Raw genomic sequence first — 16,017 nt, 5'->3', positions numbered from 1 at the left:
TAATATACTCACTCTGAACATCTAATTGGATACCACCTGGGAAAAGCATTTATGCAATGAATATTCTGGAGCAACATTTATTTCCTAGTATGCTTATATGTATGAACATTAAAAAATATTTAAGTGTTCACAGTTTATTTTTCTTCTAGTTTCCTGAGGAGAATCTTTGTTTCCTCTGTTGTGCTAATATTGTGATGTTTGGATCAGAGAATTGTAAAAAGCAAAGAGGAAAATTAATTTTTATAAGATAAGGCAACAGAGGTCCCTGAAAAAATTATGTAACAAGAGGAAAGGTCAAGGAAGGGCAAAAGAAGAGCGAGAAAGAGATGACCGGCAGGCTCCTGTCTTGAACAGAAAAGAAGGGTTTGAAGGAGTGGCTGCCACCCATGATGAGTTGGACTGCAGGGACAAAGGCTTCTATAAGGTAGTAGTTGTGTTAGTAGGTTACTAATTAGTAGATTACATGAGCAGATTTTCTGAATGATGTGTGATGTAATTACCCCTCCGCTTCTTAAAAGGCATTCAATAAAGTCCACCTGCTGTTTGATGTTTTAGAATATTAGATTTTGTGCCCGTTTTGAAAAACCACATGCTGAAATGATACTTCAAGTGGGAGAAAGAAGGCCCAAGTTTTTTCTGTTTTTTTTTGAGATACTTATATTTTATTAATAATACACATTTTAGATTGAAATCCCAGGAATGGATAGAACACAGTATAGTTTTTCAGGGACTATCTCAGGCTAGAGAAAGAATGATTTAAAATATTTATTCCTTTATTCCTCATAGCAGCATAATGTGTTATAAAAGCAACTATATATTGCGTTTAATTTGTGACACCCATTTTTGTATCTAATTGCAATGAGAATGTTATTTATTTTTTGTAGAAGCATATATTTAGCCCCATGAATAACTGATTGTTTTCTTAGTGTGTAAATATTTTTAGAGAATTGTTCAAAAGAAGATTTTGGAATCAAATTCATTTATTTCCAGTGACTTTTTAGTTCACCTAAGTGATAGAAACAGAGTACGGATCACCAGAAGACAGCTACAGAGTAAGATACAGACTACCGTATAGCACTTAGGAGACAAGTGTAGCATCAGTTAACAGAAAACGTGGTTAGTCTAGCTAAGCATTCACTTTGTAAGAATAAGAGATGTCCTTTTCTCAAGGTGAAACTTTAAGGGAATCCATTTTGTCTCTACACTATTCTCTGTGCCCTCTTTTGTCTTTCATGGCATCATTACCCTAATCCTAAATCATCCCTGAAATATGTTCTGGCCTGTTGGAAACATTCCTATTCTATCTTGCATTTTGGGACACCTAATGCAAGGATATTTTTTCTCATTTGCATAAAGACTACACATGTGTCCAGCTCAGTAGGTATCATTAATATATCTGTTCTTTAGTAATCATTTATTGAATGCCTTCCAAATGTCAGACACTTAAACTTCTGCAGGCCCTATCAGTAGTTACTTGATGATATTGGGTTGAAAACACCTGGGGGAAAGGTATGCTAGAAAAGGGAGAGGAATTTTCTTACAGATTATTTGGGGGTTATAATAAAATATTGCATATTTATAACATATTCTCATATTGTCCTCCTTCAGGGATTCATCATAGTAGCTAGCCCAGACTACTTATTGCTGGGACCAGATTCAACCGATTCTCATCAGGTAGTCTTTGTCCCTGCTATTTATCCCTGATTTTCATTTCTTATCTTCTAATCAGAGCCTTTTCTGGCTGCTCTGACTCACTTTGTGCCTTCTTTTCAATCCAGGTCTTTCATCTCTATCACTTGTTACTTAAATCTGATAGCTTCTTTACTGTAATTAAACTATTTTTTGTGTGTTTTTCTCTTATTCTCTAATGGAGTGGAAACATTTTAAAATCAGGAATAATGTATCCCACTTCTTCATTTTCCATTTGTTATTTATTACCTAATATAAACACTGGTCAGGAATACTGGTGATGGACTCAGTAGAGTAACTTCAAGGGTATACATGTATGGAGAAGATGAGAGGATATTTCTTTTTTTCTTCCAATCACCCAGGGTGGGCTTCCTTTATTATTATTATTTTTTAGCTTTATTGAGGTATAATTGACAAAATTATAAGAAATTTAAAATGTACATGATGATTTGATACATGTCTACATTGTGAAAGGAGTCCCCTCGTCAAGTTAATGAACACATCCATCACCTCACATATTAATCTTATTTAAAAAAATTTTGGTGAGAACATTTAAGTTCTACTCTCTTAGCAAATTTCAGTTATACCAACAGTGTTATCAGCTATAGTCACCATGTTATACATTAGATCCCGACTTTATTCAGAACTTATTCACCTTATTCATCTTATAACTGAAAGTTTGTATTTTTCTACCAAACTCTCCCTATTTCCCACACCCCCAAGCCTCTGACCACCAGTTTTCTACTGTTTCTATGCTCTCCAGGCTCATCCATGCTGTTGTAAATGACAGAATTTCCTTTTTTTAAGTGAGTAATATTCCATTATATATATATATAATATATCCATTACACACACACACACACACACACACACACACACACACACATACACACACCACATTTTCTTGATCCATTCATTCACTGATGGACACTTAGGTTATTTCTGTACTTTAGCTATTGGAATAATGTTGCAGTGAATATGGGAATGCAGATATCCCTGCAAGATTGTAGTTTTGTTTCTGTTGAATATATATACCCAGAAGTGCGATTACTGAATCATATGGTTTTTCTATTTTTAATTTCTTGAGGAACCTCCATACTGTTTTCCACAGTGGCTATCCCAGTTTGTTTTCCCATCGGCAGTGTACAATGGTTCCCTTTACTCCACATCCTTGTTGGTATTTGTTATCTCTCTCATTGATTCATTGATTCATTCATTTATTTATTCTGCTAATAGCCCAAGAGCATATTTCTTAAAAACAAAGAAAACAAAAAAGTCCCTGGAAACAAGAGGTTGGGAAAACAGAGAGTATTAGATTTGTCTAAGTACAGGATATATGTTCAGGGAAACAATATGGTGGCCAGTGTGTAAGTTGCAATGTTAGACCGGCTTGTGCTTGAATCTGTTGTGTACCTCATGTGCTATACCCTGACAAAGAGTGAATAAATTACAAAAATAAAGCAACAATATTTTGCCTGGCATAGTAGCTCTCAGTGATGGTGATTCTTGGGTTGTTAAGCATTTTCAAATTCATTTAGTATTTCACAATAGAATCTCATCCCAAAGAAAATGAACCATTTATAAGTTTGTTAGTAGCACCATTGTACAGTTGTGGTTTTGTTTATTAATAGCCCCCTAGAAATTTCCCCTACAAAGATCTGCTGAAATAAAGGAAGTTGTAAAGTCTGGGAAGCTTTAGTATTACCCCAAACTTTTCTCTCCCATTCAGACCTTTCTACTTCAACTAGCAGTTGCTTATTCCAGAAGGCATAATGCAGGATGCAGAGCTTGGAGGGGTGACTGTAACTTCAGTAGCTGCTAGTCAGGGGGTGGACAGATGTAGGGCAGCTTCTGAAAGGGGAGGGCTCCCATTCCTTTTTTCCAACAGATAATGTTGATTATCAAAGAAGCAATCAAGGTTATAGGCATTCACATTGTTGTTAGGAAATTTGAGCCAATTCCATTGGGGAACCATTGCTTCATGCTTATTTGTTTTTTAATTCAGATGCTAACTATTGGTGACTAAATTAAAAGTAATCTCACATTTATTCAGAAGCCATAATTGTGTAGTGAAGGAAAAATTATAGCCATATTAATATTCCTTAAAATCTTCCACACTTCCATGGTTATATGCCCCTTCAGCTTGTTTTATGATCTCATTTTATAACTTTATAATTCCTTTTTCTCATATCTGTGTGTTTATTTGTATTCCACTACCTTATATTTTTGTAAGGTATCATTATAAATACTATACGTGGTATTTACTGACATTAATAGTAACATCACCAAAATTCTCAAATAAATGTAATCATCCTAATTTGAAGTTCTAGTTTTATCAGCTTATATGTTACTGCCTGTGGCAACTGAAACAGGAGTATTCAGAACAGTGAAAAGAATGGTTTTTTAGAGGCCAGGTGGCATCTGCTCTGTGGTTATGTTTATAATATTTGTTGATTTTTCCATTCAGTTCTTACCTTTGGCTTAAATCACTGGGATTTTCATAATTGAAAATGTGAACTATTGCACTTGGGGAAAAAATTGGGTAGTATGGTTTATTATAATAATCTGTACACAGAAACTTCATCTCATCAGAAATACGTAAGAGCTATTTAATGGAAATGGGAGCCTGTTTATATAATCCATATTCTTTCTTTGGTTTAGGCATGCTTCATAATTATATTGAATTATTATTATACTGCAATTCATGATCCCATCAGACTTTCTATGCCTTTCTGCTGCATGACTTATTATTTGTCTTAATAGACTTCAATTCTTTTTGAGCAACCCAGTGTGCCTATCAGGAAAAAAAAAGTCACATTCAGGATCTGCTAAAAGAGCTGAATTCTAGTTCTTGGCAATTATTTATCTTTGTTGTTTTAAAAGCAATTTCATGTATTTCCCTTTATATAGACTTACATTTCTTTCCTTAAAACTTGTCTTAGTTTACTCTTCTTTTTTTCTTGTTGCTTTTATTATTAACTTTCCAGCATTATTCATTGTAGAATAATATTAGACATGTTTGTCCCCATTTTTTTTCTATTTTATGTCTTAGATACACAAACCTTCTAAAGGTTTTTATATTTATTTTTTCTCATATGACCTATCTTCAGGTTTGTACCCTGTGGTAGGCTAAATAATGTTCCCCCAAACTGTCCATGTCCTAATCTCAGAACCTGTGGATAAGCTATTTTACACAATAAAAGAGACTGTGTGTCTGTGATTAAAGTAAGGATCTTGAGTTGGGGAGATTATTCTGGTTACCCAAGGGGGTCCACTATAATCACAAATATCCTTATAAGCAGGAGGCAGGAGGATCAGAGTCAGTAGTGGTAGATGTGATCAAGACAGTATGAACATGGAGTTATGCAAGCATGTGATGTATCAATCAAGGAATGTAGGCAGCCCGTAGAAGCTGAAAAAGCAAGGAAATGGAGTCTCTCCTCAGATCCTCCAGAAGGAGTCAGTCCTGCAGATACCATGACTTTAGTCCAATGAAACTAATTTTGATGCTCCAGAAATATAAGATGATAATTTATGGTATTTTAAATCACTAAATTTTTGGTAATTTTGTTACAGCAGCAATGGGAAACTCATACACATGCTGATGAACACTTTGTTAATGTATTTTTTTTTCCTCCCAAATTCTGTTGCACTATTATCTGATTACATATAACTTCATCCCAAATGCTACTGGAGAATTATCTGATTATGTATATAACCTTTTCCATATATGGAAATGGCAAAACAATCAATGGTTTTGAATTCAGTGATTATTAAAAGCTCTCACTTGTTAATAAGGACGTAATTTGAAAGAGAATATATATTTTAGGTGTTAAAAATGTATTTCATTCTCTTTTTTTGTCAAAGTTACTTTTTTAGTGTCTGCCTTAAAATGAAGAATAATATGATTTGTCATGGATACTTTCCTCTTCCCTTTTTTCTCCTAGCTGTATTATTTAGAAGTATTGGTGACTAAACATCATATTAGGCAATAAGGAAGGATGAGAAATGCTCAAGTTTTATTTTCTTCTTCCAATAATTTGTCATTGTTATCAATTGATATAGGAGAAATTAAATTAATGGTATTAATAATACTAGACAAATATCCTAACCTGTCAAAATGTGACAGTAATATGTATTAAACAGAAGTATGTTGGATACTTTCTATTTAGCCCAACAGACTGCTACTCTGATGGAGTTTATAGTTTAGTGAGGCACCACTGCACCGCCTAGCAGGCCCTCCTAATATACATGGAATATTGGAATAGGTCTAGAAAATTTTAAATATTCATAAGGTGTTATTAAATAATATTTAACTTTTTTTTTTTTTTACAAAATGACATATTGGGAAAAATTGCTAAAATACAACCCCAAAAAATTTAGTGGTGTATTGTTAACTCGTAATTCTTACATGAAATATCTAACCTCACTAATGACTAAATTTGAATCCTTTTCAAACTAGTCTTATAACAGCTCTGTTGACAGAACTTTAATTATAATGCTACCCATGCTATGAGAGATGATCTCCTTTATTTCCTTGTCAATGCTAATATTTTTATTATAATGTAAAGAGTACAGATGAGTTAAAGATGGCCTGTGTGAGAGCCAGGTAAAAATTGTAACTAACCAGAATAGCTATCCTGACAACAACTCTAAGTATAAACATTTTTTAAATATTAAAATATCAATAATGCAGCTTAACCAGTTTTAATGTCTTGTTGTGAAATGTTTTATTGCCTTGAAGAAATAGTTGAATTTGGGTGTTAATTGGGAGTGAAAATTTTGGAGAACATCCATTTTCCAGATAATGACTAATAGTGTGCTCTTTGGAATGAACAATGGGTAGTATTTGTCACCAAGTTCTTTAAAAAACAAGTAATTTCCCACTGATGAAAGAAGTCTGTTTGATGGGAATTTGTTCATTGCAAAATAAATGATAAAGCTATAATTATTGTGATTGGATAATTGAAAATAAATAGGTTTCAAAGATAGTTATCTTAATATAGAACATTTGAAATGCCAATAGCTAGCAATTATTTAGAGATGCTCATAAAACATTAAACAAAGCAACTAATGAGCTTTTATCTTTTTATGAATGTTAAACTCAAACTATTAATTTAAACTGTAAAATTTTAAAACATTCTTAAAAGATATATAAACCTGATACAACTTGAATTGAATCATAGTAATATGTGGCTACACAGCTAATAGAAAAGCATCTTTCAAGTACTTTTATAATGAAATAATAAGATGTAATGACCAAGACTGATACAATGAAATAAGCAATTTCCAGGTTTTCAGTGATGCTCATTATAATACAGCTCTGGAGTTCTACTAAAAAATTAAGAAAAGGATTACTGTAGAGGCTTGAAGCTTATGTGGTGCATTAAGCTTACAATGGAGCACTTGAAAGCAAGAAGAATAATTCAGGAGGTGCTCAGAAGCAGATTTTAGCACCATGTCAAGATCTGTGACTTGAAGTAGATGATTGTTAAGAATAATTGTTGGTTGGGGGCACCTGGGCGCCTCAGTCAGTTAAGCATCTACCTTCAGCTCAGGTCATGATCTTGGGGTCCTGGGACCGAGTCCGCATCAGGCTCCCTGCTCAGTGGGGGGTCTGCTTTTATCTTTCCCTCTATCCCCCCACTCATGCTTTCTCTCTCTCTCTCTCAAATAAATAATAAAATCTTTAAGATACACAAACAAACAAAAATAATTGTTGGTTGATCAACATAGTACAGAACAGTGAATGAGTTACACTACATGCAGAATTTTTTTTGAGGCAAAAAAAAAAATCTTACTAATCTGTGTTACCAACATTATAAAAGGATAACAGCAGCATAAAGGATATATCCTAATAAGGCAGTGTACTTGTTTGGCCAGTTGCAGTTCATATACTTTACATACTACCTCATTTAATCTTTATAAAACCCTATCTTTGTGGGTAAGTTATTATTATCCCCATATTATAGATAGGGAATTTTGTCCTCTGTTTACTTCTTAATCCTCCATAATCTTGCTTTTAATATGCCACTCTACCAAAAATGTTTCTGCTAAAATTTTCAGTGACTTCCTCATTTGCTGACAGTATTCAGTGTGACTATACTTGACCCTGTATGACACCCGCTACTGCTGACCTTCTCAGAACTTTGGCCTATTTGGTTTGGTGAAATCACATTTTCAGGGTTTTCTTTTTTCCTCAGTCTTCTAGCCTGCCCTTTGCATGCCCGCCCTTCCCAGGGTTATTTTTTTGCCTTGCATTCCTACTCTAATTAATACTTTTGGACAGACTCTTCATTAGTCTTCTTCTTCTTCTTCTTCTTTTTTTTTTTTTTGGTTATGTTTTCAAGATTCATTTATGTCATAACATGTATCAGAATTTCATTCCTGTTTATGGCCAAATAATATTCCTTAGTGTGTATGTGTGTACAGGCATACCTTGTTTTATCGTGCTTTGTAGATACTGTGTTTTTCACAAATTGAAAATTTGTGGCATCCTGAAATGAGCGTCTTTTGGTACCATTTTTCCAACAGCATTTGCTTACTTGCTGTCTCCTTGTCACATTTGGTAATTCACACACTATTTCAAACTCTATTATTAATATTTGTTATGATGATTTGTGATCTGTGATCTTTGATGTTAGTCTTATGATTGTTTTAGGGCATCAGGAACCAAGCTCATATAAGATGTCAAATTTAATTGATAAATGTTGTATGTGTTCTGACTATTCTACCAACCAGCCATTTTCTGTCTCTTTCCCTGTCCTTGGGCCTCCCTTCCCTGAGATAGACAATACTGAAATTAGGCCAATTAATAACCATACAGTGGCCTCTAAGTGTTCAAGTGAAAGGAAGAAGCACATACCTCTCACTTTAAATCGAAGGTAGAAATGATTAAGCTTTGTGAGGAAGGCATGTGAAAAGCCAAGATAGGCCAAAGGCTAGGTCTTTTGCACCAAAGGCTTAGCCACGTTGTGGATGCAAAGGAAAAGTTCTGGAAGAAAATTAAAAATGCTACTCCAATGAACACATGAATGATAAGAAAGTAAAGCAGCCTTATTGCTGGTATGAAGAAGGTTTGGGTGGTCTGGATCGATGGTCAAAACAGCCACAACGTTCCCTTAAACCAGAGCCTAATCCAGAGCAAGGCTCTAACTCTCTTCAGTTCTATGAAGACTGAGAGGGGTGAGGAAGCAGCAGAAGAAAAGTTTAAAGCTAACAAAGGTTGGTTCATGAGGTTTAAGGAAAGAAGCCATCTCCATAACATCAATGTGTAAGGTGAAGCAGCCAAGTGCTGATGGAGAAGCTGAAGCAAGTTCTCTAGAAGATCCAGCTAAGACAGTTCATGAAGGTGGCTACACTGAACAACAGATTTTCAATGTACACGACATAGTCTTCTTTTGGAAGAAGATGCCATCTAGGACTTTCATACCAGAAAGAAGCCAGTGCCTGGCTTCAAAGCTTCAAAAGACAGGCGAACTCTCTTGTTGGGTGCCAGTGCAGCTGACAACTTTAAATCGAAGGCAGTGTTCCTTTACCATTCTGAAAACCCCCGGCCCTTAAGAATTACGCTAAATCTATTCTGCCTGTGCTCTGTCGATGGTACAGCAAAGCCTGTATAACAGCACATCTGTTTACAACATGGCTTACTGAATATTTTAAGCCCACTGTTGAGTCCTACTGCGTGACAAAAAGATTCCTTTCAAAGTATAACTGCTTCTTGATAATACACCTGGTCATCCAGCCGTTCTGATGGAGATGGGCAATGAGATTAATGTTGTCTTCGTACCTGCTAACACAACATCCATTCTGCAGCCCAGGGATTAAGAAGTAATTTTGACCTTCAAGTCTCATTATTTAAGAAAACCATTTTGTAAAGCTGTAGCTGTCATAGATAGTGATTCCTCGGATGGATCTGGGCAAAGCAAATTGAAAACCTGGAAGGGAAGGGATACAGCATTTAGATACTTTTAAGAACATTTGTGATTTGTGGGAAGAGGTCAAAATATCAATAGTAGCAGGAGTTTGGAAGAAGCTGATTCCAACCCTCATGGATGACTTTGAGGAGCTCAAGACTGCAGTAGAGGAAGTAGCTGAAAATGTGGTGGGAATAGCGAGAGAACTAGAATTAGACGTGGAGCCTGAGGATGGGACTGAATTGCTGCAAGCTCATGATCAAACTTTAATGGATGAGGAGTTGCTTCTTTTGGATGAGCAAAGGAAGTGTTTTCTTGAGATGCAATCTACTCCGTGAAGACACTGAAATGACAACAAAGGATTCAGAACATTACATAAACTTGTTGATAAAGCAGCAGCATGATTTGAGATGGATTCCAGTTTTGAAAGAAGTTCTGCTATGGGTAAAATGCTATCAAACAGCATCACATGCTACAGAGAAATTGTTCATGAAAGGAAGAGTCAATGGATATGGCAAACTTAATTGTTCTCTTCTTGTAAGAAATTGCCACAGCCACTTTGACCTTCAGCAGCCACCAGCCTGGTCAGTCAGCAGCCATCAACATTGAGGCCAGACACCCTCCACCCCACCAGCAAAAAAAGTTATGACTCACTGAAAGATTAGGTGATGGTTAGTATTTTTTAGCAAGACTATAGTACCGTGTAAATATAACTTTTATATGCTCTAGAAAATCAGACAATTCATTTGACTTGCTCTATTGCAATAGTCACTTTATTGCAGTGCTCTGAAACTGAACCCACAATATCTCCAAGGTATGCCTGTATACCCCATTTCATTTATCCATTTATCTCTTGATGGACATTGGGTTGTTTCAAATCTTTTGGCTCTTGTGAATAATGCTGCAGTGAACGTGGGTGTGCAAGTATCTGTTGGAGTCTCTGCTTTCAGTTCTTTTGGGTTTATACCTAGGAGTGGAATTGCTGGATCACATGGTATTTCTATGTTTAAGTTTTTGAGGACATAGTATAATTATTTAAAAGTTAAAAATGTACATTTAGTGAGGAAGTACAGACATGTTAGTGATTTATTTAACTCATTAGTGAGGGACCCAGCAGGATAATAAAGCTGCTTCAGGGGAAAATTCAGGAGCTTGAAGTGAAAGAATGAATGCTGAAATTAGATCACTAAATTAGATACAGGCTTGTTAATGTCTCACAGGGCAATTAAGGCTTAATCTTTGGGGATAGCTTTTCTACCTGACATAGAACATTTGCATCTGTACCAGGCAAATATCATTTGCAATTTATGAATCTTCTGTATCTTATCTGCTTTTGCAGAGTCTGGGCCCTAACTAATTGAAAATGGCAAGTCAGACAAAGTTACACTTTCCTAGAGAATCGTACAGCCCTTAGGTGGGCTTGTTATACTGTTTCAACATGATATTGAAAGGGTAAATAATAATCTTTTTTTTCTTATTTCCAAATTTTGATTTTTCTTACCTTTGTGTTTATTCCCTTGCATTTTGTTTATACTATGTTTTGCATTCACTTTTTTTTGTAACATCATCTTTGTATATATCTTTCTTAGGATGTATTACTTTGTTGAAATTTATTTACTTTTCTTTAAATTTTGATACATATTGCCAAATAACCCTCCAGGAAAGTTTATACATTTATTTTTTCTATTGGTGGTGTATGAATGTGCCAGCTCTCCATTGCCTTGGCCAGTGATAAATATGATTACTCATCATCATTTCCGATTTCATGGGCAAAGCGAAAAAAATAGAATCTTGTTTTTCATTGTTTTTCTTCTGTAGTGAGACAGAACATATCTTCATGTTTACTGGTTCTTCGTAGCAAACTTTGCTATAGAGTTTTTCATGTGAGTTGTTACTTTCTCAGAAGAAACTTGCAGTATCACTCAGTGTTTTTGAGAGAACTGTCAGATTGTTCTATACAATCCTGTTCATGTTTAATGTTAAATAACATTCTATCATATGAAAATAACATATTTTACTAATCTGTTCCGCCCTGATGGATTTTAGATTATTTCTGGATTTTTGTTTGTTTGCTTGTTTAATTTTTGTTTTTTGTTTTTTTTTGGCTATTATATATATGTATGCAGTAGATGTCTTTGAAATGTATTTATGTACCAAGTACATTTACTTTTTTAAAACTAGACTTTATTTTTTAGAGCAGTTTTAGCTTCACAGCAAAATCGAGCAGAAAGTACAGAGAGTTCTCATATACCCCCTGCCTCGCCCTGCCCACATCTTCCCCCACTATCAACCTCTGCACCCAAAGGGGTGCATTTGTTGCAATCAGTGAACCTACAATAACACATCATCCCCTAAAGTCTGTACCTTACATTAGGATTTGCTCTTGGTGTTGTTCATTTCATGGGTTTTGACAGATGTTTGAACATGTGTATCCACCATTATAATTTTATACAGAAGAATTTCACTACCCTAAAAATCCTCTGTGTTCTACGTGTTCATCTCTCCCTCCCCTATAACCCCTGACAACCACTGATTGATTGATTGATTGATTGATAGATTTTTACTGTATCCAAGTTTTGCCTTTCCCAGAATGTCATATAGTTGGAATCATGCAGCATATAGCCTTTTCAGATTGACTTATTTCACTTACTAGTATGTATTTAAGTTTCCTGCATGTTTTTTTATGGCTTGATAGCTCATTTTTTTTTTCTTGCTGAATAATATTCTGTTGTCTGGATGTACCACAGTTTATCCATTCACTTACTGAAGGACATCTTGGTTGCTTCCAAGTTTTGGCAATTATGAATAAAGCTGCTATAAAACGAAAGTGCAGGTTTTTGTGTGGGTGTAAGTTTTCAGCCCTTTTGGGTAAATACCGAGGAGTGCAGTATGGTAAGAGTATATTTAGTTCCAAACTGTCTTCCAAAGTGGATGTACCATTTTCATTCCCACCATCAGTGAATGAGAGTGCCTATTGCTCTGTATCCTCATTTGCATTTGGTATTGTCAGTGTGATGGATTTGGCCCTTTCTGATAGTTGTGTATTGGTATCTCATTGTTTTCATTGTTTAATTTGCATCTCCCTAAAGGCATATAAAGTGGAATATCTTTTCATAGGTTTATTTGCCACCAGTGTATCTCTTTGGTGAGGTGTCTGTTAAGATCTTTGGCCCCTTTCTTAATGGGGTTGTTTGTATTCTTATTACATTTTAAGAGTTCTTTGTGTGTTTCTTCTTGGTCTTGACTTTAACTAATGTCTTTCTCCTGGTCACTCCAAAACCTCTATCTCTTGCTCTGGCCTCCTTTTAGTGATGATCTTGATTATTTCTGCCATTTTACGTTTCTTGGTATTCAGTGATTCTTTTGTATTGCTGACAAAACACTTAAGAAACGGTGAGTTTTGCCTCCTACTTTAGTCCTGCCCTTCCCTGATATCACCACCTGTCAAAATTCTGCCTACTCTCAGAGAACTCCTCAGACTCACTTGCTGCAGCCTTTCCTGCCCCGTGTCCGAACTGATCATTTAGTCCCTCAGCAAGGGCTGTCACCCCTAGAATCCTTACTAATTATTCCCTTACTTGTTTAATTATCACTTCCTGAGGGTATGGCCCTCAAATTTTTATCCCTCTCAGACTGGTAGCTCAGAACTTCAAACATAGAAAGTCCTTAATGAATTACTATTTAATGAACAAATGATGGATGGAATGAATGTTAACCTAGCAAAGTAAAACTGATTGTTAACTACATCTCTTTTTCAATCATTGAATTTAGTCTGGAACATAAAAACAAATAGATGTTTTATTTTGTTAGTCCATAAAACAAACTTGTTAGTTCGATGTATCTTTAGTCTGTGAAATCTGAATAATAATAGTTTGATCAGATATTAATAATTAACATTAATAATCAGAAATTGCTTTGTTTTCTACTGCTGTATTGTATTCATCTGTGTATAACCAGCAACTAACATAGTCTTTGCATCTAGTACCCAAAGAACACTTTTTAAAGCTTTTAAAGAATGGAATTAAAGTTAGTTTTGATGTTCAGTAACCAATTGAAACTTATAGGTAGCATTTTTAGAACAATAGAAAAGGAATGCTGTCAATAGTAATAGTGAGCCTTTTCAAAGAGGTGATAATAGCTATAATGGTAATAATGTTAATAATACATATAATAAATTTGTTAACTTTTGAGTACCCTCTTTGTCCCAGGTTTCATGCTTTAGGTACAGCCTTTTATTTGATTCTTGTGAATAATTGAAGATTAATTTTATTGACGAATTTTAAGCTCAGAGAAGTTAAGTGACTTGCCTTAGGGCACATAATAGGTCATAATTCAGACCCACATTTGTCTAATTGTCCTGTCGTCAGGTCTCAGTGTAGGTGTCAGTTCACTTGGTTACTTTCAACTAATCCTGAGTCTAGATGCCCCATTGCAATCTATTTCCATTTTCATAGTCTTTTTCAATTGTTTTATATTTGACTGATTGCCAATTTAACTGACAATTATTTCTTTGAAGTCTGAGAGTACTCACAGCGGTATCCTTAGTACCCAGAGCATAGAAAAAAATATATGGTTAATAAATAATTTTTGAATTGAATGAGTGAGCCAACCCATCACCGAGAGACTTAGGAGGTATTTAAAAAAACCTTTTCAGAAAGTATATGATATACTCTCTAGCTAGATTCTCAAGGATGTTTATTGGAAAGGAAGCTAATTTATAGTGGGTACTCTATTAATCTTTTACATTGAGCATTTTATTGAATTATCACGTTAGAAATTAAGATTCCTTTTTTTTATGTTAAGAAATTGAGCTTAGATAGTTTAAGAGACTTGCTCAAGGTAAAAGCTTTAAGACTCAGAGCTGAAACTTGAGTCAGGAACTTTATATTTCCAAGCCCATGTTGACTCCATTATATTAGACTTTATAATTTGATTAATATGACTATAAAAAATTATTTATGATGATATATAGAATTTTAAAAGGAATGGCATTAAAACATTCTTATATGATTTGTAATTTTGTAATTTTCCCCATGGATAGGTTTTGTTTTGTCAAAGCCTTTGATACTATGTAGGGCTACGTTGGGCTTTAATCAGCTTTTGGCTGGTTAAAATGCTTTGAACTTGATAACTAATATAAAGATTTGCATTATATAAAGATATTCTTGGATTGATGGAAATATTGATTAGACTTTAAGAAGGATTTAGAAGAATGAACTTCACATGCAGAAGCACCATTCAAATTGCTTTAAAATTTTAAAAGAAAAATAATTTTTCTGTATAATTTTAGATGAGTTACCCATACCATTTTTGGAGGTAGAATTGTGGAACATAGAATAGTGCTCCCAATGTATGGAGATTTTAAGGAGAATTCGGTATTGATGCTGGGGTAATTTCTGAAGTTCTACCCCAAACATTGCAAAGTGGCTTTTTTTTTTAAGATTTTTTATTTTTTGACAGAGCAAGAGAGACAGTGAGAGAGGGAACACAAGCAGGGGGAGTGGAGGAGGGAGAAGCAGGCTTCCTGCGGAGCAGGGAGCCCAATGCGGGGCTTGATCCCAGGATCCTGGGACCATGATCTGAGCTGAAGGCAGACGCTTAACAACTGAGCCACCCAGATGCCCCGAAAGTGGCTTCTTTTTAATTATGCAAATTATGCCAAAGTTAAATCTTAGAATTGCTTTAATTCCTGTCAGATATCTTGAGTATTATAAAAAATATCAATATAATGTCATTGGAAATTAGTTACTAAGATGTAAACTAGAATACATTCCAAAATGTAGTAGTTTTAATCTAGGTATCTGTATCTCTAAACATACAACTAACATTCTATTAAAGTAAGAAAACCTAATATTAGACTAAAATAAAGCTTCTTGATTCTAAAAGCCACATTGGCAGAGTTTCTGAGAAGTGGCATCCAAATAATGCTGACAGACTCTTGTCAAGTATATGACAATCCCTCAACTGTTATTTTACTTTTCATCCATCTCTATTTCTGGCAAGGGTTTGCCGTGTATCAAAATAACAAAAAAATGCAAAGAAATAACTGAAATAGGACTAAATGTGCAAGGGCCATGCAGTGATAGTCATACAAGGATATGAGAGAGAAATTATTAATTCAATTGGCTATAGAATTTAGCCTTCAGTTCCCTAGCTGCCAGGCAGAAATAAAAACATGATGGGATACTTCAGTCTTGCTTTCCTGTAATAGGGAGCATATAAGAGAATCAGGAAAGTATTTTTAGTATAAACTCTGAGGAATAGATTTGTTTTTGCAAAGTGCTTAGACTAAGTATGCCTAGCACATAGTAAACACCTATATAATGATATTATAGTAATATATGTATAAACAAATGAAAAAATTAAATAAATAAAGAAGAATTTATCTTGTGTATTTTCATATAATGGTCAT

At 34.7% G+C, this 16,017-nt stretch overlaps 1 protein-coding gene across 1 annotated transcript in view; it reads left to right on the top strand.

Annotated features, from left to right (window-relative positions):
* GLRB (glycine receptor beta) overlaps positions 1–16,017 on the top strand; it is a 100,895-nt gene that overhangs the window by 44,390 nt on the left and 40,488 nt on the right. The gene's annotated exons all lie outside the window — the stretch shown is intronic.

Source organism: Eumetopias jubatus, unplaced genomic scaffold (genome assembly GCF_037043125.1).
Source record: "Eumetopias jubatus isolate StellerSeaLion01/CBP00866 unplaced genomic scaffold, mEumJub1_p1.0 scaffold_2, whole genome shotgun sequence".
NCBI classification, from domain to species: domain Eukaryota; kingdom Metazoa; phylum Chordata; class Mammalia; order Carnivora; family Otariidae; genus Eumetopias; species Eumetopias jubatus.
This window is presented reverse-complemented; position numbering and strand designations above follow the sequence as displayed.